The sequence below is a fragment of the Heterocephalus glaber genome, unplaced genomic scaffold (assembly GCF_053883595.1).
Source record: "Heterocephalus glaber isolate CG9 unplaced genomic scaffold, H.glaber_assembly_v1.0 deba00001509, whole genome shotgun sequence".
Classification (NCBI taxonomy): domain Eukaryota; kingdom Metazoa; phylum Chordata; class Mammalia; order Rodentia; family Bathyergidae; genus Heterocephalus; species Heterocephalus glaber.
The window spans coordinates 9,064,015-9,091,824 of record NW_028258325.1 but is presented as its reverse complement, the minus strand read 5'-3'; the positions used below and the strand labels follow the sequence as shown (position 1 = coordinate 9,091,824).

The following is a 27,810-nucleotide window of genomic DNA, read 5'->3' as shown; positions in this document are numbered from 1 at the left end:
GTTGGGACATGTAAAGTTATATCAAAGGAGAGCTTGTTTGCTAAAAAGATTAGCATTAAAAAGAAGTCAAATATTTTCATCAGAACAATAGAAAAGATGCCTTGAGTGTACGTGAGGGATCATTAAGATCTCACCCTTTGAAGGCTAAGATTGGCAAAGAGGAAGATTTTGCATTGAGAAAAGAGTCCCAGAGCACCCTGCTCAAGATGGGTCACCTAGGGAATCTGCTCCCTGGAATTCGGTTCACAATGGTCAACCTCCAGGCATTCAGAGGCCTCTTCAGTTATGATATAAGGGGATCTGGCTACTGCTTGATCTGACTCAGATCCTGGCATTATCCACATGATGCTAGTTTTACAAGGATACAGAATGCAAGCTTTGTGTGGTCTGGAGTGATTTCACCCAGATTTCAGGTCTGAGAGACTAGGCAGTGTGACTCTGAAAGAGCTGTGCACAAAGGTGTGAGAATGAAGTCACTGGAGATACCAGAAAGTTGAATTCAGGAAAACAGAAATCCACTGAGGAAAGCTGCAAGTGCCACCTCGAGAAAGAAGACCTGAGTGCTGTAACCAGCAATGCCATAGGATGAGGCCACTCAAGCCTTTTGGAATTCACACCTTTGCCCTGGGTACTGGACAAGAATCACCTAGCCTATAGGGTTTAATATCTGCCCTGCTGAGTTTCTGTGTTGCATTAGCCCTATTACTTTCTATCCTTCTATTCCTTCCTTCTGTAGTGGGAATGCCTACCCCATACCACTGTATGTCAACAGTGTTTAATTTTTTTTATTTTTATAGAGGCTCACAACTAAGAGTTTGCCTTGAGGCTCAGAGAAGACTTGGACTTGGATAAGACTTTGGCAACTCTTAGAGACAGATTAAATGCATTTTGCATAATGAAATATGCATGGGTATTTTAGGGATCATGATGGAATATTTTGGTTTAGATCAAGAATATCCCCCAAAGGCCTCATACACTCACAGATGGGGCTTTTGGAAGGTGATTTAACCATGGGAGCAATATAACGAACTTGCTGTTAGGAGGAGTGGTCTGATCTGAGGAGGTAGGGTACTAGGGGTGTGACCTGGAATAGTACATTTCCTAGCTCCTCCATTTGCTTGCTGTCTCCTTCGGGCTGCTGTGATGTGAGGAGGTTCCCTTTGCTGTGCCCCTCTGCCAAGGCATTTCTGCCCTAGTCCATGTTCTTGAAAAAAAAAAAGAAAGAAAAAGAAACACAACTACTCCTCCTGTAAGTTGTAGGCATCATGTATTCTGTCTCAGGGATGAGAAAGAAGTGACTAATAGACCTTGCAGCAAGATGCATGTTTAATAGACCTTGCAGCAGGACCATTTTAATAAAGGACCAGCCATTCATTTTCTTTCATTATGGGGCATGTTTAGAAGTTCAGAGATCCTCAGGATTAGTACTTGAGTGCAATTTTCCTTACCTCTTCTCATGATACTTCCCTCCCACATCCCTTCTGGTTTTCCAGGTTCATAAACTGCATTTCCTTTGTACCTCATAGTCTACCACCTTTAACAGAAGGATGCCATTAGTAGCTAAAAGTAATCATCTTTCTATATCACTATCCCTTGCAGTCTGACTTCGCATCTTCTCCCATTATAATTTAAAGTTTACTTCCCAAAGTCTGGCTGTCCTTATGACTTGCTTTATCCAGTAGAATGTATCAGAACTGATGGCATTGTGCCAGTTCCAGGTCTATGCCTCAACAGGTTTCCACAGCTTCTCTTGTTTGCTTAGACTTCTATTTTTGCTTTGAAAACAAGTGAAGTTTATTCTTCTGTTGAACAAGAGATCACATAGAGGAGCTCAGATGATCCAACCTAGGTTTTTCTTGACCAGCCAGCAGCTAACTAACCTCATGACAAATGAGAGTTCAGCCAAGATCAGCAAAACTAACTAACCAAACCTGACTCCCAACTCAGGAGTGAGCACAGATGAGACTAGGAGAGCCAAAAGAACTTAGTCTCAGTCACTGACTCACAGTAACATGAGTCAAAGAAACAGCTGTTTTTATGCCACCAATTTTTAGCATGTTTTGTTACACAGCACAAACTGACTAATATATCATTCTCCTTACCTCTTTTGCTAGAAAATTAGCACTTTGTAAGCAGGAGGTGTGGTTTGGTCGCTTGCATAATACATACACTATAGTGAGTGTGTGAAGAAAATTTATTCAACGAATGGCAAAACTGTTCCCCTCAGATATTAACATATTCCTATGTGGTTTGTGACAGATACTTTCCAAGTTCCTTATGACAGTATTTTCCATCTGTCATATTCTTTTGCAATGTGGCTTTACCACAATTCCACTGAAAGGTCTATGTCTCCAACACCTTGACTCAACCTGCGTTCTAGGGCTTCTTTGACCAGAAGCGACATTGCTAGGTATGAGCACAGCACTTGCCTGGCCTCGTGTCATTTGTAGAAAGCCAATCGCAATGCAAGAAAATATGACTATGCTTTGATAAGTACAATTTATGTCCAGAATCCCTGGAGGATGAATGAGACATAGAGAAAGAAACCCAGGAGTGCCAAGGGACCAGGCATGGGAGTGAGGTGCTATTTTAGAAGTAGATTCTCCAGCTGGTGTTTGGTGAAGCAGAGATGATTTGTCCAAACTTTTCCTTCTTAGCAACCTGACCCACAGAACTGCACATAAAATAAGTAGTTACTTTAAGCTACTAAATTTTGTCATTGTTTATTGTCCAGCAACAATTTTTTTTTAAATGTGGATAGCATACTGCAGTAGAAAAATTTCCTCTAAAGCTCCTAAATATGGATTTATACACTCCCTTGACTTCTGACAACAATATGCTAATGGAAGTTCATTAAATTTTGCAATTTTCAGTGTCCTCAGCTATATAGTAAAGATGTATGTAATCATTCAATAAAATCAGCTGAGAGCTTGGAGGTACCATGACAGATGAGCCTCAGTCTCTTCTTTTAGGGAATTTACAATCAGTTTAAGGATACAAGGCAAGAGGCCAGGAATTCACAGAGCAGGGCTTTCTGTTCTCCTATTACATAAGTATAGTAAATCTTGGAATGTGTGAGATGGGTGGGAAGAGTTTTGGATTCACTCCTGGGGCTGGAAGGGAAATGATAGATGAGGTTGAATTTAGACTGGAACCAGCAAAGCAGAGAGTTAACCAAGAGAAAGAGGATAGTTAAGGGGAGGCAGCAGCACGTTTAAGAGCCAGACAGCAGACAGCATGCGGCCTTAGAGAAGAATTAATTGGGTGGATTGGGAAGCAGTGAGAGTGTGTGGATTGTATATATTCACAAGAAGTTCAGTATTACAGATTTGACCAATCAAAGAGACCCAAAATGAACTGAGAAACAAATTGTGTGGTCAGTTTTAACCTTTTGGAAGATCCCAACTTGATAAATGTACTACAAGAAAAAGATTATTTTAAGCGTTACTGAGAGACCCAAGAAAAAGAAAAGATTCTAGAAGAGAAGATGGTTTTAAAATTCAACAAAGTACTGGGAGAAGCAATGGAGAATATATATGATTAGGATATATAAACTTTTTATTGTTTTGCTTTAAATAAAAAATGTGAAACTCAAAGAGTGCACACAGACACACACACACACACACACACACACACACGCACACAACTCCATCTGATCTGAGGTATCTAACTCCCTGAAACAGCTAACAATGAAAATGAACATACCTGGATGTTCTTTCAAGTTTCATGCAAATTGCATCAGCTACTGGACTATAACCACTTAAAGGGATGAAGACTAGAACAGTAGAAGAATAATTGAGTCTGGAGTCGGGAAGATACATTAAGAAATTCTAAGCTTAACGTTTGGGTGTGATGCCTAAACTAAAGAGGGATTAGACTGTTTCATGCAAGCTGTGGAGATTGAGCTCCAGGAGAACAGATGTTCTCAACTCAAGGAAAGCAGAGTCAGAGGAAAGCCTTCTCTCCTCCTCTGAGGGTTTAGGGTCAGGTAAGTAAATGAGACAATTGGCATATCATTAAATGGAGTTATGCTGGAGAAGGGTCCTTGGCACCTGCCTTGTTCCAGCTACATCTTAGGAAAAAATATCAGGAAAGTGAAGAGGGCAAAGAAATGACTTTGACTAAATTTTAAAAAATCAATGAGGGCAGGTAGGTATCCTATCAACACACTCTTTCAGGCCACATTTTGGGTTCTACTAATCTGGCATTCCATTCTACAAGGATCTTGAACCTGCTTCCAGGACCTGAACAGGTTTCCTATTTAAGTCTGTCCTAATGGAATAAACTAAAAGTGCTTCCCATGTAATGATGTGTCTCTGAAATCATGCATCTTCTCTGACATAAACCATTACCTGAAAAGTTTAAAGTATAGGAAATTTCCCCTAATCTTTATATATACCAAATCTCTGGGCTATTCCCAGAATAATTCAATAGGTAGACACTTAAATATTAAATAAGGGAAGTTGCTTAATGTAGAAAAAGAAACCAAACATATAGAATAGTTGAATATCTTTGGGAGGAGCATAGAACAAATGCTTTTGTGTAAGTTTGTCTTGTGTGAGGAATGAACATAGCAGAAAAAATTTCCAAAATACACTGTGCATAGAAATGCACCAAAAACAAAATCAAAATTACTCTGAGCAAACAGGTGATAGTTACATCACCCTTCCAAATGTTTAGTTCACCCACTGAGGGATTAAATTTGAATTTGCAACGGATGAAGCTGGTTCTTGAAGTACCTGACTATTAACAGCCAGGATCCTAGGAGATTTATAAAGTCTCAAATAGAAACTTAGACAAACATGCCTGGAATAAGATTATCCTGTGAAAACCTGAACCCTCAGTAAATAAAAATACTGTTTTTGAATAACAAATGAACCCATAGAGAAGGGTATGGGAAGCAGAGAAATAAGAGGGAGACTTGACCTTGATAAAGCACCTATTGTGTGCTAGGCCTTTAGAGCAATCGTCCAACAGTTCTCCGAGGTGGGGCACAGTTTCCTATTTTATAGGAAGCGAAAGTCTAGGGAGTGTAAGACACTGGCCTAAGAGCATATATCTAGTAATTAGCAGGACTGTAATTTTTAACCCAAATGAGACAAAATAAGAGCTGGACAGGAATGTCTTATCCAGAATAAAAAAAAAATCATCTTGAAAACATTTGACAAGGAGGTGTCAGTGATATGCGTATCCCTAGAATGGAGAAGGCTTCAAACTTCAACCCTGGAAGACATTGGCCACAGTCATCATGGCTCCTGCTTCATTTCTTTAAATTAATTTTATTGGTACATTTAAGGTGTACAATATAATGACATTCATCATTGGAAATTTGCACCTTTACATAATCCATCTTGGTTCTTATTTTTCCCCCTTCCCCCTGCCCTCCCTATTTATAAAGACTTTGTTTCCATTTTTCTTTTTCTCATATTAATTCCATTTCCTTCTTTCCTTTCCCCTACACCCCCACTTCCCCTTCCCCTTTGCATCTTTCCTTCCTCTTTCACATTACCTATTACACCTTTTAGTCCTTGTTACCCCTCCTGCTTCTTGAACCCCATCATAATTCACCAAGTAACAATCTGATTGCCATGTGGATCCTCAGGTAGACTGGCCAATGGGAAAGAAGAAGCTGCTCAGTGAATCCAAGTGCTGAAGACACACTTTAAGATGCCCCAGTGGGTCATGCTCTTTATGCCCCTACTTGGGTGCATAGGGAACCTGGGACTTGCTTATAATCCCTGGAACACAAAGGCGGTAGCTATCAGATTTGTGATTAATTTTGTCATATGGGACTCTACCTTAGCAGAATAAGGTTAACAAGATAGTCTTGGTGGCCTTGAAGAAACAAACCGTCATGTTGCATATTGCCCTGGAGAGGGCTGTGTGGCTGGGAGCTGGGGCAGCCTCTAACCAGTGCTCAGTAAGAATCTGAAGTCCTCAGTCAGACTTCCTCAAGGAAATACATCTTGCCCACTACCCAAGTGAACTTGGAATCAGATGTGTCCCCATTCAAGCCTGCAAATGGAAGGAGCCTGAGCTGACACGTTGCTTGCAGGCTGATGAGACCTTGGATGGAAGTGTGGGGGTGGGAAGGAGAGGACCCAGATCACTAAGGCTCAGATTCTTGATTGACTTGCTGAATCTCTGAAATTACAGATACAGGTTGCTTTAAACTGCTAAGTTTTTGGTAATTTCTGATGCAACAAATACACTGAGTTTCAAGTCTCCATATTAGAACAAAGAGTAGGAATGATGTGCTCTTACTATATTCATTACAGCAACTAGTAAGTCTAGCAAGTGTAGTGTGTGTGTGTGTGTGTGTGTGTGTGTTAACATGCTTCTCATCCAAGCATTAATTAAATGAATAGTGGGTATTTAGAGAAGCTGAGAGAATAAGAAATTGTATCAAGAAAAAAGAATAAGGGAAATGCAGGGGAGCATTTGATATTCATGAATGTAAGATGCTTCCTTCCCTGATACTGATACTTCCCACACTGCATGTGGCTCAGAACAATGGTTGATAGTCTGAATTTGGTTAAGTCCTGGGTTAAATTGGGTGGAACTGCTTATCTGTTGTATGATTTTAGGACAATTACTTCAGCTCTATGCCTCAGTTTTCACATCCATTGAATGAGAGTCATAGTAGTATGTACCTCATAGAACTGATGTGAACTAATATAAGTTAAGTGGTTAGAAGCTGGCTTGGGCAAAGTGAACTGTAAATGAACATTGCTGTGATGAACTCACAGTTAAAAATTGGAAGTGTTAGTTATAGATCCCAAAATTCCCATTTTTACTTTTATATTAGTTCCTCTTCCATTGCTGTAGCAAAATTCTTGAGCTGAGTGCTTTATTTTTAAAGAAGCTTAATTTAACTCACAGTTCCAGAAGCTAAAATGTCTAAGATTGGGCAGCCCCATTAACTCAGTCTCATGTGGGAGCTTTATGGCCAATGGTATCACAACAGTAGAGCAACTACAATCACATGGTAAAACATAAAACCAGGGAGCAGAAAGAGCCCAGTCTTGTTCTTTTATAGCACTCACTTTAATAGGAACTGACTCACCCCTTAATCCCTTCTGAGGGCAGCAACCCAATAACAACTGACTTACACTAAGCTCCACCTCTTAAAGTTTCCCCCACTTCTCATATTACCACACCAAGTGCCCACCATCTGTACCTTTTGGGATACACTCAAACCATACCCAAACCAAAGCACAGTATGTCATGGCTCTTAAGTAAACCCAAGAAGAAGCCAACAAGCTCTACTATCCTAAATTTAAAAGAAAATGAGTCCTTACATTGTATGTTCCTATATACAAAGTCACATATCCACAGCCACTGAGCTCTGCTTTCTAACAGCTTACTGTGTACCTGCTAACAGCTCACAAAAACAAAAATAATACAAGTGTAAAATAACCCTGTCTCCTGGGCATAACGGATGGTAATAAATCATGAATAAATCATTCATCAGAAGAAAAACAAGTGAGTGATCAAACATTTCAGCAAATAAATCACAAGCAATGCTTCTGGAAACAGAAATAAGAAACATCTGCAGGAAACCAACCAAGCTACTGAGATGGATAAGTCACACCATTAGTCTGAATTAGAGTCTCACTGATTTTTAGGTAGAGTCTGTCTTCTGGCAACCTCAACCTCATGTGTTACTATGTAATGTGCCCTTGTCCTATTGCAATCAGAGTATTTCCTAAACAGTCTGTTTTCAGGCAGGTAAGGAAAAGTAAGCTTCCTGGTTATCAGCTAAGGTATTTCCAAATCCTTTAGACCAAGGTTGTACTCTGGACACATTTTAGTTATAATTTGAAGAATAAGAAGTTGATTTTGATAAACCAAACACACAATTTTAATGGTAGAATGCCTCTTCCTAAGGGAAAGATTTTAAAAATCGGCTATAAAAGAAAGTCATAAATTCTTAAAACTGAAAGGAAACTTAGAAATTAATGAGCTCAACACTGGTGGGCTGAAATTAAATGTGTTTTTCTTTTCTCAAAATCAAAAGCTAATGGGCTTCAAAGCTGGGAGTAGGGTCCAAGTCTCTGGATTCCCAGCACAGAATAAGCTGTGAGCCGAGTCCTAAACATACCATAGGTAGCACTTCATGAAGAATAACAAATTAAAGTTCAAGGTAGTTAAGTAACTTGCCCAAAGTCAAAGGGGTGTGTAGGGAAAAGATTTAGATTGCAGTATCGAGTCTTTGTAATGCTAATTGTGTTTCTATTCATGTTTTCCATTGTAATACTTCCACTGTGAGAATAAGAATGGTGTCCTATGCTCAGACCCTAGCTCAAGGCATGCTTTAATAAATTGCACCTAATATTGAAATTATAAAAATGAGTAAGCAGGATCATTGTATGAAATGTGTTATTTATTTTTCAGTCTTGTGGAAACCAGTCTTGCTATGTGGCTAAACTATTACATTAGGAAACCCATGCTACATGCGTGATACTGCAGAAAATGCCTCGTTTATTAAAAGTTCATCACATTTCCTAAAAGGATGACAGTCAAGACCAAGTCCACGATGTACAGCTCAAATCCACTGCTCAGATGAAACTCTCTGCCTCCAGCTATGGTGTCCTTGCATCATCTTTTGAGCCATCTTTTTTGGCTTTTCTTGAGCTTTCTTCCAGGCACTGACTGGATAAGGCTATGGTCTTTCTTAGCCAAATGTGAGACACCCTTTATAGGCTGTTATAGTTTAAAGCTGTAATGGTCCCTAATGCCTCCTGCGTTTGGAAAGCGACTGGATTGTGACTTGCTCTTAGGAGGTGGGGTCTGGTCCAAGAGGTGGCCCCTGGAGGGCGTGGCCTAGGAGGCTGCATCCCCTTTCCCAGCTCCCCCTTCTACTCTCTGCTTTCCAGGCAACAAGACTGTGATATGAGCAGATTTTCTTCCATCATGCCCTCTGCCATGCCACCCTGACTAGAAACCCATCAAGTATGAACTGAAATTTGATCCAAAATAAATCTTTCCTCCTTTAAATTGGGGTATCAGGTATTTTGTCCTGGTGATGAGAGAAGTGACTAAGAAAAGCCATCTTTACTCTGGAGGCCCCCATTTGGCTGACACTGAGCCAACTTTCCTTTTCTGACCCTGCTGTTTTCACCTTTCCCTTCATAGGTTTTATTCCCAAATAGACTTTGTGTTTACGCTCCATTCCAGTGCTTTCTGCTCAAAGACTGCATCTAGCAGCAGCAAGTGTCAAGAGAGGTCTGAGAAGGAGGGTTGATGAGATGGGATTTCATCTGCAGCCACTCGCTGCTCAGCTAGTAAATGGCCCCTATCTGTGGCAGTAGGAGATACAAGGGCACAGGGTAGTGGCCCAACTGCTAAAACTCACAATAAGCTGGTAAACATGGTTGCACTGGTCAAAACAAGGATTCAGATATGTAGCATAGTTAGGAAAAGGTGAATTTGAAGATACTAGATTGGACGGTTGTTACTAGTTGCATTGATGCCCTATAGACAAATAATAAAAATATAAGGACCATGAATGAAAATTCAGAGACATGTCTGGAAGCTTACAGAGATGTTGTCATCTCATGGAATTTGTAAATGGAGAAGCTGAAAATTAAGCTCAGGATTTAGAGGCTGCAGTGACTTGTTGCCAAAGAATACTGATGTTTTACTTAGGAAGATCTGACATGCAAGGTCAGGGCCATTTTATGAGTTGGCCATCTCATCTGTGAGACACACTCTCTGACACCCACAATTTGAAGTGGAGGTTTAATTTAGCTCATAGCGTCAGGGGATCCAGTCGAAGATCAGCTGGCTCCAAAGCAGAAACATCATGGTGGAAAAGCATGGTGGAGCAAAGATATATTATAGTTCACGGTAATCAGGAAGTAGAGCAGGGGAACTGTACAAAAGAGGAAGGAGTGAGGGGCCAGACAATAGACCCCAAGGTCATGCTCCTCTGACCCACGGAGAAGTGTGCTCCATCAATTCTCTGAAGAGTCCCAAGACCAATTATGTTGGCAATCTACCTCAACCATCACAGCCTTACTTGGGAGAAGCAGAACATGGCACATGTGATAGGAACATCTGGGTAGATGTCACCATAGACTTTGACTCTCTGGGCCTCTCTAACCTTTAGAATCTACACAGCTGATCACTGCTGTCCTTTATGGTGCTGGAACTCTGCTCCTCCTGCAGGACACACACAGGTCACTCCCCACCATCAAGAAGTTTCAGTAGCTGCCACATCGTCTTAGGGCATTGGGTCTGTAAGCAGGATCAGATAAAAAAGCAAACCTGACAGCCAGAAGAGAATGTGGCAATTACTAAAAGAGGAACTTCTCGTTTATGGGGAGAGACCTTTGTGTGTCTCACTACAGGAGCAGAGTGCTGGCAGTGTAGGGGGAAGAGTAGTCACTTGTGTGGATTCAACATGAAAAGACAATATCCCCAAGGAACTGCAAGAATCAGCCAACATAAATAAATAGAGGCTGGGGAAATGTCTGTGAGACTAATCTAAAGATGCTTAACCAAGAGTCACTGTAAAATAAGACTAGATCAAGGTTAGTTGATGGGATTGGACATTCTCATCAGAGAACCCCAGGAGTTAATGCAAAATCACTACTGGGACAGCTTCTGGAATCCTGGAAGAAGCAATGGATCAAACTGAATGAGTCTGAAATACCTACATCTTCAGAGGAAGGGACCAAAAATCTCACAGATGTGGACATGTCGAGATAGAGGAGCAGAATGCCTGCCAGAGGACTATATTCCAAAAGAGGGGCTAGAAGGTACACCATTCACTAGAGCCTTCAGTGCTTCTACCTCCATCTTAGCACCTGCTGGAGAATGAAGTCCATGATTCTGGAATACTTACAAAAAGATCTGAGCCTCCCCTTTCCATAGTGTTTACAAATGTATCACCAGGTGTAAATTCAGCCTCTGCCTTCCATGAACCAATTTTATTTTTATTTAATGCCCCTTCACCCTTGAGTCTAACGTACCTTCTTTCATGTGTTTTAAGCTCTTGGGAAAGTTGGAAATAACTCGTATCACTCAGAGCAAGTCAAAATATGAACATTTGGAGAAGTCACATGAATATGCACATATCTGAGCTATTGAAGGTGTATACTTTTATTGTTACACACATGAAAGTTCTATAGAAAATGAACACTTAATGAATCATTTCTATCATAAAATGATCTAAAAAAAATGGATGATGGGCTCATTCCAAAGGCACAAATACCTCCCGAAAACCTGATTTGCATTAGACCCTGGGCTGGTCACTGAGGAATCAATAGTAAGACAGGGTCCATAATTCAAAGAGTTCACAGGCCAGAAGGAGAGGAACGCTAACAGATCATTTCAGTTTTCTAAACAACTTAGCTGTGGTGATAAAGTATTGGGCTATGCTACTATTTCAGTGTTTTTTACCCACATCTTTCTGGGAGCTTTATACTCCAATTAGGGTTGTGTAAATGGAAGAATTAACTAGTTCTGAAGGCAAAATCTGAAACTTTGATATTGGGTTTGATTTAGTTACCCAGACTTGGTTATCCTCATTAGTCAAATATTTTATTTATCACTAACTCATATTTGTTTTGCTGTAGGGAGCCCCCCAAGACAAATCCCATCTCCCTGTATCACCCATTTCTAACTAGATGCTGCCAGTCCTTGAAATAATTAAAATCAATGAGTCACAATGGAGAGAATCTAGGTTCAGGTTCCTGATTCCTTAATTAAGTTATTAATTAACTTTTTGGAAACCAGAAAGACTAAAGAGTATGTTTAACCGCACAATATCTGTGTGGGTTCTACTTGAGCCCAAGCCCCTCGGATTTTACACTTGCGTCTGAGTGGTGGGCTACCCCAGCTCTGTTGTTCACGTGCCTGTGATTTCAGGGAGCTGATGGGGGTTGTTATTAGATTTGTTCTAAGGAATGCAAAGTGAAGCCCCTTTGGCAACAACTGTTCTTTAGGGATGGAGTCAAATAAATATTTTCCTAGTTTTTTCCCTCTCTCAACTTTGTAAATGAAACACAATTGCCTGGAGCAGACATATAACATCACTTATACATTCTCTGCTCACTGCAACTTTTCAAAAAAAGGTAGAGGAGATGAAAAGAGGGAGGGGGAAGAAGAGGTAAAAAGAAAAGAGGAAGAGGTGTAATAATATTGCTCCAGCTATGCCCCCAGGGTATATTCACCTTGCATTGGAGGCTCTAGGGCCTCGATTCAAAGGAACAGGCTGTGGCTTTAAAAAAAGTGATTGCGAAGGAGCTTGGGCTTCCTGTATTCATACCTGAAGGGGACTTTCCACTCATTAGATATGTGAGTTTTATTATCCCATTAGGACTGCACTACAGTTTCAAAGAGGATTCTTTCAAAAACTATTCAAAATAATGCAGTACAAAATGTTGCAGTTCTTCAATTCTCAGAGAATAAATAAGCAATCTACTAGCTCTCCCATTCCAGTGGAATTTCCAGGATAGTTTCACAAGTACATAAGCACTTTTTAAACTTCCAAGGAAATTTTACAGCGTGTAGGGAGAAACATTTATACAAAAGGCAATGTCACCACTGTTTTTTAAAAGGATACTTCAATGTTTTAACATAAAAACATTCTCTTTCCCAGTGCTTAACTGAATAGAAGTGAAGAAAGCATTTGCCACAACAAATATTGCAAAGGAGGATGTTACCAGATAGTAATTTATTCTGTTTCCTTAGAAGTCAAATGAAAAGTAGATTATAACTAGACCAGCTTAGTTACAGATTGGCTTTCAATGCAGGATTTATGAATATCATTTTTTTATCTCTCTAAGAGGAGAAAAAAGTAAATTATTTTCTAATAGTGTGTGGTCCAAGGGCAGACACTGCCATCAGAATCTATTTGCTGCTGAGTTCCACAGGCCTCAAGAATTGCTCCAGATTTGTACTTTGTGTACTCCTCCCCTCCCTAGGAAGCCTTAGAAGAGATGTTAAAAGATAAAGAATATATTGCTGATCTTCTCAAAAGTTAGAATACAGAAATGATGAAACAGACAAAGTCCAATTTTTTACATGTAGAAGTTAAAAGGGTGATCAAAGAAATAACATGGGCATTCTCATGCTTGGAACACTTACCATATAAGTCACCATGATAGGTCTGTTTACACTGCAGAAACGTCCAAGACCATCCAAATGAGAATGAGCAAAGGCTCTTTAAGCAGGGTTTGCTATAGGCAGGGAGTCAGCCACGGTCACTTGCATTTAGTAGAGATTCAAAGCAAGGCAGAGGGCTGGGAAATCTTCACAGTAGAGAAAAAGGTTCAGGTTCTCTGATTGGAGGCCTTTCCAGTCTGGGGAAGCTGTAGGCTCAAAGCAAAACATCCCATGTAATTGGTTAGGGGCTTCATTTGTGGCTCTCTGTTGGTCCAAAGTTGGAAGTAGGGATGTAAATGAGGGATGCTCTCAGTTACTGATTAAGTTCTGGTTACATGGTTAGTGGAGTTATCGTGTAGCTTCTTGGATTCTTACCAGAGATACCAGCGTAGCTACACAGGCCTACAGCAGGATGGCCCCTGGACTAGTTGCTCTAGCACGGAGATTGGTCTTCTGGGCGTATGGCTGTCAGCGGAGGTCGCAGCTCTCTTCCATAGGGTCTGGCCACTCACTGTTCATTTGTCCATTTAGTAAACACGTACGTCCTCATTTCATCCTCACCTCCACTCTGTAAATTCGGGATTGTTTTCCCATTTTACAAAAAACTAAACTTACATCTCAAAAAAATCCCAGGATTTTATTGTAGCGACTCAGTTGAAAGTTCCTGAGTCACAAATTTAACCCAGTTTTGTCACCTTGTCCCTTGTTGGAGTTGGAGCCCTTTGGATTGGTCCACTATGCTAAACCTTGGACTGTCAAGAAACATACAATAAATAAGAACCAAGGGAGATTACATAAAGGTGCAACTTCCCGATGATGAATGTCATTATATTGTATACCTAACATGTACCAATAAAATTAATTTTAAAAAAACAAAAAAGAGGGCCAGGGATTTAGCTCAGTGTTTCTGCCACCTGCCTCGCAAGCTCAAGGACCGGAATTCGATACCTGGTACTGGAAAAGAAAAGAAAAAAGAAACATACAATACAGGTTCTTACCAAGAGCACGGAGGAGATGTTCTTACAGAGCTAGAACCTCTTTGTACCAATCTCTAACTGCTTTACAGAAGCTTCTCGGTCCAGCAGGGGTTAAGGGATGTAGAGCTGCTCTCTCCGTTATCATGCCCCTATTGTCTGCCCATCGCTGCCTCCCTCCATTCGTCAGTTTAATACCACAGACTGAGGACATTACATGCTGAGGAATTCAAGCTGAGTTCTTCGACAGCTGTAGGCTGTGATTAGTTCACATTCCAGAGTGTGGAAGAGATATTTAAATGTATTATGATGAGCAACTAAATGCAGTGTGAGATAGGCTTGACCTCACAGTTAAGCAACATCAATTAACCCCAGATGAACTTGAGTTCAAAGCTCAGGAAATCTCAGGTCCCATGAATGCAGCATCCAAATGAAGGAAAGGCTCGTGCTTTTGTGCCTTGCTGTCTGCCCTCAGAGTACCAACCACCCCTCTCAAGGATAAGCTATTTCTTGCAAATTTAGCATCCTTTATTGCTAGTATCTGCTTTCAAGCCGGGGGTGATATTTCTGAATCATCTGGCATTATTTACAACAGCTAATGATAGACAGAGTTTGAAGTAGAACTATAGAGCCCCAATCCATCCTTTTCCTTGCTCCCAGATGTCTCTGACCCAGGAGATAGCAGCTTAAGCCCATAATGGCAAAAAAAATACAACTTTTCCTCAGAACCAGGTAAGTATTCAATACTTACATCTTCCTGGAGGGCTTCTCAGGAAGTGAAAATTTAAAATCAAGATTTTCCAACTCTGCTATAACACAATGCATAAGCTGGGTGGCTTTAACAGTGCAAGTGCATTTCTCCACAGCTCTGGAAGTCAGAAGTCCAACATCAAAGTGCCAGCAGGATTCAGATTCGCTTCTTCTGTGACCTCCATCCTTGGCTTGTAGGTGGCCATCTTCTTACGTCTTCACATGGTCTTTCTTCTGTATCTGTCTGTGTTCTAATTTCCTCTTCTTATAAGAACACTGGTTAGAAGGATTAGGACCCATCCTAATGATGTAATTTTAGCTTTTTTGTTTCTATTAAGGCCCTATTTGTAATTTTAGTCATATTCTGAGTTACTGGGGTGGGGGTAGATGGTGTCAGGACCTAAACAGAGGAATTTTGAGAAAACACAAGTTCGCTTATGACAAAAAGCTGAAGCTTGGGTACCAAACTGGAGCTGCTGGAAGCTCCACCCCTCCTTCTACCTGGCCAATTCCAAATTCTTGTATTCCAGCCCTACCATGTAGACAAGGCACTGGAACACAAAAACCTGGAAGCTTATTTCAGCCTCCCAGGACAAGTCTTGTCATATCTGGGGACCAGAAGGGGAAGAGCTTGCCCAATGCATATATGCCCAGAGATTCGAAACAGGAAGGAGGAGACCACCTCCTAGTAAAGGGAATTCCAACAGATCCCTAGTTCCGAACAATCCGTTGAGCAACTCTGCCTTGTGAAGAAAGAGTTAGAGGCTAAAGGCAAGCTGGGAAAAGGGAATGAAACTAAAGTAGAATTTCTCTCTTCTGGGATCAGTGACTAAATTAACATAGGTAGCACGGCGGGTGCCATCTTTCTCCCAAAGACAGTGCTGCTTGGCCCTTTGATTCCTGGCTACCACCCACTTGCCCCAAGAGCATCCATGTTCTCCTTCTGCCTCCACCTCGGCTTCCCAGCCCAGAACCGCCAGAGCCTGGCTGCTCTTGCTCACAGCCCAGCAGGCCATCCTCTCTGTGTTTCATGATTTAGGAGCAAAACATCCTTATCAGCTCCTCAAGACCAAGCTCTGCCAGGAACTTGCTCGACATGAAATGTATAGATCAAAACCCCAAGGAGTTTGACATTTAGATTTTTAATAGATTTCTTTTCTCCTTCTTAAAACACCCACAGGCTGAGACTGAAGTGGAAATGTGTTTGCTTTTAATTGCAGAGTGTGTTCCATGGGCTCAGAAGCAGTGAATCCTCCCTCTTCTCAGAAGCAGAGCGCTTCTATCAAACAGAGCTGAAAATGTGAAGAACAAAAGGTCTGAAATGTCACACGATAAGAAAAATTATTTTTAAACTCTCAGTAACAGGAAATGGAAGGAACTGTATTCATAGAGAAAGAAAATGTAGAGGACAGGTAACTATAAACCATTTAATAATTGTTCCTTGCAACCCCAAGCCCTATTTAGAGACTGGTTGTATTTCGGTTCAACTAAAAGGTAAATATTGTCAAGACCCTGGCATCATCTTTCTAAAACAATCTTTGCTGATTGTGCTCTTGATTCTGAGAGACACACAAAGATGAATGAGTGGTGGCTCTTGCTTCAAGGTGCTTAGAAGCCTGTGTATCCAAAGCAGTTTTCAGAGGGCATCAATAAACCAGAGGCATGAAATGTGAAACCTTTTCCACCAGGTCCAGGTGGCTTCATGCTCAAAATTTTCCCAGAGGTTTCTGCTTAAATCATTTTCAAGCAACCTGTTCACACAGCTGAACTTAAGAGTCTCCTCTGTGTTCTGAACTGGGATTAGTTACAAATACCAAGAATCTTGCTTTGGTGAATAAGAGGATTATAAGCATTCTTTAGAGGTCTCAGGGTTCAATTATTAAGTTTTCTGCATAAAAATAAGTATCACTCCTTCACCAGCCATATTTTCATCATGGAGGGCAAGGCTAGGTTGCTTGCTTGAGTCTCTGCTCTGGAGATTTTCTCTAGTTATAGTCCAAATTGCCTGCATCTAACCTAACAGATTTCAAGAAGCCCCTTTGAAAAGTCTCTACGAATGAGTCAAGTGCATATAGGAATCTCCCTCCATCTTGCCCCTCCGTCCCAGCCTCTTGGGCTTTTTTCCCCTCTGCTCCTTCATACTCAGTCATAGCTGGAGCGTCTTTACATCAGAGGAGAGTGGGCACAGAGCTACTGCTTCTCAAGTCAGTGTCCCGGCCCCTTCAATTCAGGCAGACTAATCCCTAACCTGATATGATGCTAATGTGGGTGAGTAAGAGATAATCCTTATCTTTACACAAGGCATGCTGATGTGTCCTATGAGCTGCTCTCATCCAACCTGGGATGCTCAGTGTAGATAACAAGGCCTCTCTCCTTTCACAGTACCCCAAGGCCACTGTCACAGAGGCATCAGCCCTCTGCTACAGCTGGCTCCTTCCTTCTCTCCTGTAACTTATAACTTGACATTCGTTTTGTCTTTTCCTCCACTCACTGTCCCCACCCTACCCAGCAAATCCTCATCTTGGCAGATATGCTTCACTGATTCTTCAAAATAGACCATGCATATAAATCTATAGTTTCCATTTTACAGAATTAAAAAAACTGCACCTCAGAAAATATAAGTGACACACATTCACATTCATGAGTAGTTGAAATAAATGTAGTTATTGCAACTCCAAAGGTCATGGGCTCTCCTCAGTATTAAGAGCCAATAGTGAAATATCTGTGAGAAATATCTAGTTTTAGGGTTAGTGTCTCAGTTTGCCATCATAGCCAGCTGTATGTAAGGAAAAATGACACATGGGTGTTGGAACCCACATTCATAGATTATGATCTGAGCTCTACCCATGACTAGGACAATGTGGGCAATCTTATAATATCTGAGGCTCAATTTTTCATTTGTAAAAAAGGAGAAGGGGTAATAATAATTCTCCCTTGAAATGATGGCATATAGAACAAGTTATAAGGCAACAAGAGCACATTCCCTTGCACTTGATAGTGGCCCAATTGAGAACAGACTATTTCATTCGAGAGAGAACTCTTAAAGCTCAGATAGCTTTGTTTAGTCCTTTTCACCTGTCTTAATTCCATACCAACCTTGGTTGAATTATGCTATCCTTAAGGGTTTAAAATATGATTAAAACACCCCCAGACTTTTCTTGCTCCTTTCCTTCTGGTCCCTATGTGACTATGGTATTTTGTTCACAGACGAGGTCCATGAGGGATTTGATCAAGACTGATGACTGGGGTTTTAATCCAAGCATGCATCCATGGGCTATGATTGTGCTGAATCTAGATGAGCTTCAGTGACATCAGAGGGAACTGTCCACTCCTCTCCACCTCCATCACAAAAGCTAATATTATTAACATCAGCCAGAGGCCAGGAAATGATAGGTACAAGCAACAGACATGGTAAATGAATTATCTCAAACAGCTTATTTCTTGGCAGTCAGGCAAGCAACCTAGCAATTCATCTTCAACAAAATTCCAAGTTTTCCCAAATAAGTTGGCATTGTGTCCTCACTGGCCCATATATTCTGCCTTGTTTGTAAAGATAAGTTAAGGACATTCTGTCCACAATTTCTTTATCTTTCCTTTTCTGTTTCCATTAAAAACTAAGTACTTTTAATTTAAAAGATCAATGGAAGAGTAGACAAGAGAGCTGATAGGAAATAGAGAGAATTTGAGGTTGAAAACAGGGACTGCGTTAGACCCACTTTAAATATTGAAGCCAAAGTCAGTCCAAGTTATTTGAGGTTAATCGTAACAGTGGAGTCTCTCAGTTCTCCACAACTTGGAGATTATCTTCCTTTACAGAGAACTCCCTTATTTAGCCAGGCTTCGCTCTACTAAACTTGCTTTCTCTGTTTGCATTAATCTAATTTGATGAACCAAATCCTGTGCACCGAACCACCTCTGTCACCCACCTCTGCAAACCTACAGAAAAGGAAGAGAACAATGGCTCAAAGATGTGTCCAATCAACCTGAAGCAAATGCATTTCTAATTAAAGATTATGAATATGGGTCACCCTTTAGGACAAGCAAACACAAGTCAAGCATCATTCTTCTTGATTTGTTCCAGGTCATTGTCCTCCTCTGACTGGCTGCAGAACACTAATGGATCATCTTGATGAAAATTCATTTTTCCATCCATCTGTTATATTGCACTTTTAATGTCAATTCCTCCTAATGTATCTTGATCTTGCCCCAGCCCCAGCTGAAAACACACTTCACTTTATTAGAATAAAATCTCATGTCTCCAACCCTCCAAATAAGAGAAGTAACTGCAAACCCCTTTTCTCCTCTGCGTATGCAGTTTTAAGGGTCAGCATATGTTAGCATAATGCTCTCATTCAACAAACACCATTTCCAAAGGAAGAGTGTCCTCTGAATCAATTTCTTGATTCAGAACCAGATCAAATCAAATAAGCAGTTTATGCACATAAAAAAAGAGGAATGTGACAGCCACAAATGTCGAAGGCAATAGAGAAGAGAATATTTCAATTGGGAAACAACTAAGCCCAGAAAGTTTTCTTCCAATCAATGGGGAAAACGCAGGGGGCAAAATCCCCTAATTCTTCTATGGCGGTCTGGCAAAATCAGAACAGATTAAATTTTTAAAGTAAGAAATGTATGCCGAGATCTCATTCCAAACTTAGACGTGAACTACAAAGCTATACACTAGGGGATGAAGACGTCACTAAGCAAGGCCAATCCTCAATATCCCTTCGCTGGCTATGATTCCAGATGTTAGAAGCAATGCCAGGGTCAGCCTGTCAAAGCGACAAGACAGTGTGACTAGAACATCAAGGGCACACAGCCAGTTTCTGCAAGACAGGGCAGGTAAAGCTGGAAACAAGCTATAGATGAAGACACTAAAATACCAATGACTTCAGTGATTTGCTCAAGGCTGTTAGAGTCAGTTTACGTGTAGTGCCTTGCAAGGATCTAGTGGGAGCACACGTGGGGTTTGTGCAAAGCAGTGCTCGAAGAAGATGAGTGGGTGAACCACACTGAGTCTCCGATTCACTGGCTTGTGTCTCCTGTGTGGTGGTTTCTATTCATTCTAGCATTTTGGACACCCCAACCATTAGAGGTCTGAAAACCTTATTCTCTTTCTGTTTCTTAGAATATGGTCTCTACTCTCTCCCATGGTCTTCAAAGTCTGTGAAATTTGGGGTCCTCATATTTTTCACTGCAGCACCCTCCATTCTTCCGGTGCTACTCAAGCAACCTAAGACTTGTTCGCACCGCAGGGATTTTGATGTTGGCTATTGCATTGGCCTAGGGAACTCTCCTCAACCCCACCCCAGTCTATGTGTGGCTGACTACTTCTCATCATTCACTGCTCCTTTCAAATGCCTCCATCTCACGTTGACCTCCCTGACCACACTATGTAAAGTGTCCCCTCCCATTTTTTACAGCTCATAGGAATCCTTTGCATTGGGCTTGATTCCATCTGATACACTCTTGTTTATTTGCTTACCGACCCTTGCTCCACACAAGACCACACTTCTAATGCAATCTTCTAGAGTGGAAAATGTATATCACCTATGCCTGGCACATAACCAAACCTTGATAAATGTTTGATGAGTGAATAAATGAAGTCCTCAGAGGCAAGTGAACGCTGAATAGGTGCAGCACAATTACAAACAGACTGAAAGGGAAAGCCCCTTCAGTGTTGGCCTGCAAGCTGGTTTGAAAGAAAAGGGATAGAAAATCTCTCTCCCTTCCTGGCACCTTTCTCCCACTCCCCATGCCATATCACACCTTTCCCCTCATGTAGTCAGTGTTCATCTTTTTGTACGTGTCCTTATATATTAAGTTAAATTTGCCTAAATTACCATGCATATAGACACATATACATATATATATGAAATTCTGTTTATTACTTTGTTCATTTGCTACTGTGTTCTCGACAAGTCCTGCTGATAACTGTTTATCCAGATGGCTCCTTCTACACAGCCCCTGCATGATGCTCCATGGGTTGCATCCTTACCACTTTACCTTTCCTTTCCCTCATGTTAGATTACTCTCTGCTACTGAAAAAAAAAAAAAAGATTAAAAATCTCATTTAGGTCCCAGTGTGATCCTGAGTGGGGACTTCTCTAGGACATTTGCTAAAGAGTAGGATTTGGGGGTCCTAGGGTATGTGCAAGCTTAATTTGACTAAATTCTACATGACCACCAATAGTATTGGATTTCTGAATGCCAAATGTCCAGTATAATTGGGATTATTCTGGGTAATTTCAATCCATTTAATAATGTTAGGCTGATATATATTTATCATCCTGATTTTTTTAAATGTGTATTAATATGTTTGAGAATCTCATTACATGATATGATATATGTATAGATATATGATATGTGAAATATGTATATATATATATGTTTGTATTTTTTTGTTCATTTTTCTGTTTTTCTAGATTAGTGATCCAATCACCTACAAAGAATGACATTCATTTTTTTTTTCTTACAATTCCAACTTCTATCATTGTTGTCTTATAACAAAGCATGAGGCCTCTAATACATTTAAGTAGTAATTGTGATAACTTGCTATGAATGTTAGGGAGAATACATCTAACTTCTAACTTTTTTTGTTTTAAACATAGCTTACGTGTTGCTAATCTTTCTAGTTTTCTGATAAGTGTATTTAAAGCTGTAATACTATAAAATATCTTACAGATGTTTCAGTTTATCCTGCAATTTTGATATGTGCTATTTTCATTGTCAATTGTTCCAAATATTTTATAATTATCATGTTTTTACAATCCAAAATTATTTAACAATATGCTACTTATTTTGTATTACTTGTGGGATTTTTAGAGCTGTGTTCATATTATTTATTTATTTCTAATATTATCACATTGTAGCCAGAAAACATAATCCGTATAACACTGACATAATTAGTGGTCTTATGCTTTATTACTTTTTGCAAATGTTCCACATGTGTTTGAAGATAATATGTATTTTCTGATAAGTAAGAATTGATATATTTAATTATAAATATTGATTTAATCTATTTCTCTTGTTCTTTTGCTTTTGTAGATTTATATAGCTAAGTCTCTATTTATGGTGCATGCATGTTGATGATGGTTTTAACTGCCAGTGCTATCATTTTCTTTATTTTTATGAAACATTATGATTCATAGAAATTTTTCTCAAATTTTATTCTTTGAAATTACAGCTGCCACTTTAACATATTTTTAGAGCTTTTATTTATAAAATCCTGATTTTTTCCAATTTTTTAATACTACGTCTTTCTGTACTAAGAATGTTGTGTCTTTTTAAAAAAAAAATTCCTTGATCTTATTTTTTCATCTACCTAAAGCTGTTTGATTTTATTTGAAAAGTTTAACCCATTTACATTTATGATAAATTTATAAACTTACATATCATATTTTATGTTGTACAGTAATTATTTTCTTTTCATTTATTTCACCTTTTTCTATGTCCATTTGATAAATCAAATTTTATTTGATGGTTTATATTTACATGCAGTTTTTCATTCTGATGGATTACCTTAAACAGATGACACATTAATGTTTACTCATTGAATTCTTAGGAAGAAAAATTTATATTAATTAGTTATTTTACAATACTACTACTAATTGCATTCTCAAGTTACATTTCGTATTATTTTTGAGACAATACAAGTAGGTACTTTACAATGAATTTTGTTTTTTGGTCTTATGTCCACTGTGGACATTGCTAAGATTTTTAATTCTGAATTGTTATATATCTATGTTCTATTTTTCTTTTTTTTTTTTTTTTTTTGGTACCGGAGATCGAACTCGGGACCTTGCACTTGCGAGGTAGGTGCCAGAACCACTGAGCTAAATCCCCAGACCTATGTTCCATCTTTCTTTAACTTTTTCTGATCTTTTAAGATATAGTGAGCTTTTCTACGTTTTGTTCATCATTTTTACTTCCTATAACTACTATAGCATCCCTTGGATTTATTTCTCTTATTTCAGTGCTTTCTGTAAAAAGTGCTCCAAAATATGTATGCAGGTTGCAAAATTTTAAAAGCTTGTATGCCTGGGTATATATTCTTTGCACTGACAAATTTAAGAGCAAGCAGAGTTGAGTACACATCTCTAGGTTTTAGTATTTTTCCTTCAATATTTCAGAAATATTTTTCATCACCTTTTTGCATTTTAAATGCTATTTATAAATCTACTGTCAGATTTTGTTTCCTTTACAAGAGATCAGTTCTTTCTGGAAATTTTGTTTTCTTTATCTGGTAAGTTCTTTGCTCTTAATAACATGACTAGGAGTGGGTGTATTGTTCAGATAGTCCAGCTATGGTGTGGTAACAAACCCCAACATATCAGTAGCTTAATGCAATAGACGTTTGTTTTTTACTGCACAAATTTCAGTGTAGTTTTATCTGGTCTCTCTCCCACCTAAGACTCACTCAATCAGGTTCTCAACATCTGGGGAAATTCTCTTCTCAATATAAAGCCTCCTTCTCTGCAATGCCACAAAAAGAGATAATAGGAAAATTGCATGGTTGTTGTTACAGACTAGTCTAAGATTGGCATACATCAATTCTACATACAGAAAATGTAACCTAACTATAAGAGAGACTAAGACATGTTGAAGGTTGTCTTTCATTGTGGCCAAATAAGATACTCCTAACCCCCACCCAGTCCCAAAATCCAACTCAAACTTTAGGGTCTCCAAGTGGTATTCCATAGCCTTTCATTTTGGTCCTCCAACCTATAAAACAATTTACAGATGACTCTCTAAAAACATAGTAAATGGAAGAAGGACAAAAAAGCTACAATAAGCAATTCTATTTGTACAATTTTTTTTAAAAGATACAGTAAGTGGTCACTGGGCAAAGCAGAGAAGAATTTCACTGTAAGTGAATAATCAGTGGCAGTTGACCACAAACAACAATATGGAGCAGCTTTATGACACCTCTAGTTCATCAGCCAAAGCAAACCACCTGCACAGAGCAGGAGCAAATCTCTGTGTCAGGCAACTCATGGTGAATCTCATTCAGGATTTTGTGTAAATGTATCAGGCTTACCCATAGCAAAGTTAGGCACCTGAATATTTGCCATGTTTCTACATTTAAACAAGTTCTGTGGTCCTCATTTATTTGTTCCAGGAGGATTTCTTAAGCCCTTGATGTACTAGGAAAAACCAAAATGAATAAAAGAACATCAAGCATGTTATCTTTTCCTAACGCAGAATCTACAATAGGATTCCTGTTTTTATTGATCTTAAGGAAGTACTCTTACCAGGAGAAAGAGAGGAGAAAAAAGGAAGGAAGAAATGAAGTCAGGCAAAGTTCCAAAGAAGATAAACCCAGCCTGGTCCTGCAGAGGTCTGGATTCTACATTAAATTCAGAGCTGACCCCACAGCAGAGCCAGAGAGCTGAGCTTCCAAACTCTCATATAAGGCAGCTATGGACAAAACCCTCCTCAAAGGCTTGTCAGTCCCAGGGGCATCCGAATGCCTGTGCTGCATATGAACCAGCTCTTACTTGGGGCTATTAGGTATGAGTTCTGGCTCTTAGAAACAAAGCACACAGAAGCTGAGACCCAGCTGTAGAGAAAGAATAGGAAGGGACCCAGTACTTCTGGGAAGAACATCACAGGGACCCTCCAGAGCCCCCAAAGAATGGAGAGTCTAATGAAAAGAAAGACCTGTGATCAGAGAGGAATAGTCACATATTTGGGGTACTCAGAATTGCTGTAAGTTTACTACACCAAACAAATGCTAAAGTAATCAGCTCTCCTGAGCATGTGAACACAGACTTCACAGGGGTGGAGGTAATGGCTGGCTCCCTGAGCTTCTGCATTTTCACTTCTTGCATTTCAGCTCCATGAAACTTCATTTCATTGACTACTTCTAGTTCAAAATCATCTATACTACAAAGGAACTCCTGGAGTTAAGGGCATCTGTGATCAATGTGACCAGTAGGTGTTAATTACTTAACTCCTTTCTTTGCTTAGTAGTTTTCTTGTCACCAATAAATCCTCTCATGTTACAAGTTAAAACTAATAATAAACATTCAAGTCTCCCTACAGGGCTACTTTGAATATTGAGAAATGAAGGTTTCTAAACTCTCACTAGAGTCAAGGCCTTTGTCTTTCTTTCATATGCTTATCAATGTCAAATTCAATTTGGTGATCTCAACTAAAATAATTCCTTTTAACTTCTGTCAGTTACATGACTGCTTTTAACTTGATCTAGAGTTTCTCACCATTAACATATAACACAAAGCTAAAGATAAAATATCGTATATGTTTAATATGAACATCACAGTCATTTTCTTTCCTAATTAATTGATTCTGTTCCAAATGGAACCAGACAAGATTAAATGACACTCCCCAGAATGGTCCCTATTTTAATTATAAATCTTTTGACTCGAAAATTGTTTCATCCTCAAAGGACATAGAGTTGTATTGCAATTATTCATCATGTCTCTCAAAACACAGGAAATTAGACTCCTTCAGAATCTCTACAAAATGTGGGTGAGGAATTTAAACTTAGCATTTATTACAATTAAGACTTACTCTATCTCTGGAAAATATTGTTTCTTCACAAGGTGACTTTCTGTGGGCCCAAATAAACACTAGTTTTGTGCTTATCTTTACCCTCACAAAATTTCAGAAAGGTATTTGTACATCTTATAAGATTTCTAAAAGCTGACAAGATTATAAACAATAAAAGTAGGAAGGAGGAAATTTGACACACAAGGAAGGACAAGGACAAAGAACAGCTAACTAAAATATAAGAAAGAATTTTGTCATAACCTACTACTGGGAGCAAACTTGTAATGAAACACATTATTTTTAACAAGTTGCAGTCAGGAGGTTCTCTTATTTAGAATGGTTCAATTTATGATCATGGGGGTTTTAGATAGTATGAAAGCAACATGTGTTCCGTAGAAACAATATTTGGAATTTGCAATTTTGATCTTTTCCCAAACTACAACATGTGATATGAAGATTCTTACCATACCACACAATCATGAGGGAAAACAAGCCATACTCTCCAGTATGTTGTGTTATTAAGCTAGGATGTTTGATAGGTTGGGTTCATGAAATGCATTTTATGATATTGTCAATTTATGATAATTTTATCCAGCTATTACCCCATTGTAAGTGGAAAAGCACCTGGTATTCCTATGATGAAGGAAAGACAGAGATACTGGAAAATCAATAAAGACAAAATTCAGCGCACATAAGATATAAATGAATATCAGTTTCTGATTGTACAACTTTAATCCCACAAGCATAACCTGTCTTCCATGCATTTGGAAGTTAATACTGAGTGAGGACTAGCTGAAGGCCCCAAAATACTTCATTTTATAAAGACTTGGAAATTTTAAATGGCTGAAATGGTCAGTTTTGTGGGGTCCTGAGAAGGTGGCATAAACTACCCTGAAGAATGTTGTATGGAATCAAATAAAAGAGTGGAAAAGGAGGGTTTGTGATTGGAAAACAATGTGCATATTTAGCCTGACTGCATGAACTCTTTGGTGAGGCTCCAATGTCCCAGAGGAGGTAAGAAATTAGTTCTTCACACACACACACACACACACACACACCCCACCACCACCAACAACAACAACCCACTTTATAATGAGTAACTTCTTTGCACAGAACAAAGATGGAGTCATCCTGGATTGGATGAATTGACATTTTAGTAAAAGTTATTGTGGACTAATCACAAATTTTGATGTAAGCTTTATCAAGCAACACAAAATAGAAAATATAATTTGAAATATCCATGAAATAAAAATAAGTCAGTAACTCGAGAAAATGGCATCCTATCTTGATACTAAGATTCTATAAAGACATCTCTCGGGGGGCTATTATGAAAGAGAAAGATAGATGGGGGATGGAGGGAGGGAGAGAAATCTTGTGATAAGCAGACTTGTACATATCCTGCAGTTACTTTTGCATGTCCTTACAGCCAAACTTGTGAAAATTTCCTGAGGTGATTCCTCTCACCATGAAAATAGCCTGAATAGAGATTACAACACAATGAATTCTGTTTGAAAACTATCCTTCCAGGCATGGTCTTGGACACAGCTCTCTGGTTATTCTGAGTGACCCAGGTACGTGTTCAAGCTTCCTGAAACAGAGGCCAGGCTGATGTATCTCAAGTGTCCTCCTGAATGCCACTGTCCTCAGCTGGAACTCAGCAGGGAGCAGGGGTGAAGGTGGTATTGCTTCTCCTAGAGAGGTCCCTGCAGTTTGCCACATCTTGATTTCTGTTGTGTACAGACTGGTGTGCCAGGGAGTTACCAACCCAAGGACTGTGGAAATGAAGTCTCTTGAGAACTGATGAGCCAGATTAGAACCAGTTCCTGAAGGTCAGCCTGCATTATCCACTCAGAAGTGAGATGAGGAAGAACTGGCCTGGGGTGGGGTTCACTCAGAAGACTGTTTCCGATATGTGCATTAAGAATACATGATCTGCTGATGAAAGCTCCCAAATCCTTCTCCATTTGCACCACTGAAAAACAAGAGCTAAATAAATACTCACAAAGGACAAGGGCAAACAAATTTTTTAAAACACGTTAATAAAGTACCTAACAAATATCTAAATTTGAGCTGTTCTATTTTTCAAAGGCAAGATAAACTGTTTAAGAGACATACAGAGGGGTAATCACATAAAACAATTCTTTGACGTGAATGATGTTGGACAAGTGATGTAAAAGCCACCACCCAAGAACTCCACACTAATTTACAATCCAAACATCAGGGTATGATGTCTAAGGAATCCACATCCCTGCCAGCACTTGGAGGCTAATTGTGGCATGCGCTCCCAAGATAAAACATATTTCTGTTCGCCTAATAATTTCATTTCTAGGAACTTACCTTCCATGTGCAAATAAACATGAGACTAATTGTTCCAACTAAAATGTATGCTTCAGCAATAAGCTGGAAACTATTTTAATGTCTATTTATTCAGGACAAGGAAAGTATTCCAACACTG

The 27,810-nt window shown here is 39.4% G+C and overlaps 1 protein-coding gene across 1 annotated transcript in view; it reads right to left on the bottom strand.

The window, feature by feature from the left end:
- The window catches only part of LOC110349690 (uncharacterized), a 339,954-nt gene that overhangs the window by 175,328 nt on the left and 136,816 nt on the right, over positions 1-27,810 (bottom strand). The window contains exon 6 of the mRNA XM_087187378.1: positions 13,099-27,327. The gene's annotated coding sequence lies outside the window, so the exon portion shown is untranslated. The remainder of the gene's footprint in view (positions 1-13,098; positions 27,328-27,810) is intronic.